Genomic DNA, 1,153 nt, shown 5'->3' on the forward strand with positions numbered 1-1,153 from the left:
CCCATATTGCTAACTTCTTGGAAATCTGTGACACCTTCAAACACAATGGGGTAAGTGATGATGCCATCCGGCTGAGGTTATTCCCATTTTCTTTGAAGGATAAAGCCAAAGCTTGGTTGAACTCATTACCGGCAGGATCTATAGCCACATGGGATGAAATGGCCAGTCGTTTTCTCTCTAAATATTTTCCCCCTTCTAAAACTGCTAAAATGAGGAATGACATCACTACATTTTTCCAGCAAGAAGGGGAATCTCTCTATGAGTCCTGGGAACGTTACAAAGAGCTACTAAGGAGGGTTCCTCACCATGGCCTTCCGATTTGGCTGCAGGTGCAAACATTTTATAATGGTCTGACCGATTCAAACAAGACCATCTTAGATGCAGCAGCTGGGGGCTCCATAAACAATAAGACTCCCGAGGTTGCCCATGCACTCATCGAGGAGATGGCAGCCAATAACTACCAATGGCATTCAGAAAGGACACCAGTTAGAAAGCAGCATGGCCTTCATAATGTGGATACATACACAGCTCTCTCTGCACAAATAGGAGCACTTAGCAAAAAAATTTGATGAGATGCAGATGGCAGCTATGCATGTACAGTATGATAAGTGTGGGGGAGGCCATGATAGCACTGAATTCCAAGTTGGCAGTCAGACTTTTCAGTCCACAGAACAAGTAGACTTTGTTGGCAACTTTACAAGACAGCCAGGAAATCAGTACCATCATGCCCATAACCCCGGATGGAGAGGCCACCTGAATCAGCATGCACCTAAGCCTTTCCACCAAAACTTCTATCAGCCGGAACCGAAATCTAACTTGGAGGAGCTGATGACCAAGTTCATAGCTAGTGCGGAAAATAGATTTCAGAAAAACGAAACATCGATAAGGAACTTGGAAACTCAGGTTGGGCAGCTGGCACAGATGATTTCAGAAAGGGCTCCGGGTACCTTACCTAGTAACACCATGGTAAACCCAAGGGAACAAGAGGCTGTTGGGAGAATTCCCAATTCAGATACTTAGTCATAAACTGTCTTACTTGCTTTTTGTTTTTATTTTTCATAGCATTTAAGTTTAGTTAGTTTTTCTTAGAATTTAATTGAATAAAGATACTGATCTCCTCTTCTAGTTTGCAAGTGATTTCTAGCAGAAGAAG

At 43.0% G+C, this 1,153-nt stretch overlaps 1 non-coding gene across 1 annotated transcript; it reads right to left on the reverse strand.

The window, feature by feature from the left end:
* Positions 1–206: 206 nt before the first annotated feature.
* On the reverse strand, positions 207–313 carry LOC148861185 (small nucleolar RNA R71). Its single transcript, XR_016095340.1, has one exon. It is a non-coding gene; the product is annotated as a small nucleolar RNA R71 (small nucleolar RNA).
* Positions 314–1,153: the final 840 nt, after the last annotated feature.

This window comes from Nelumbo lutea, chromosome 4, assembly GCF_056320005.1.
Source record: "Nelumbo lutea isolate HS-2025 chromosome 4, American lotus-T2T, whole genome shotgun sequence".
Taxonomy (NCBI): Eukaryota; Viridiplantae; Streptophyta; class Magnoliopsida; order Proteales; family Nelumbonaceae; genus Nelumbo; species Nelumbo lutea.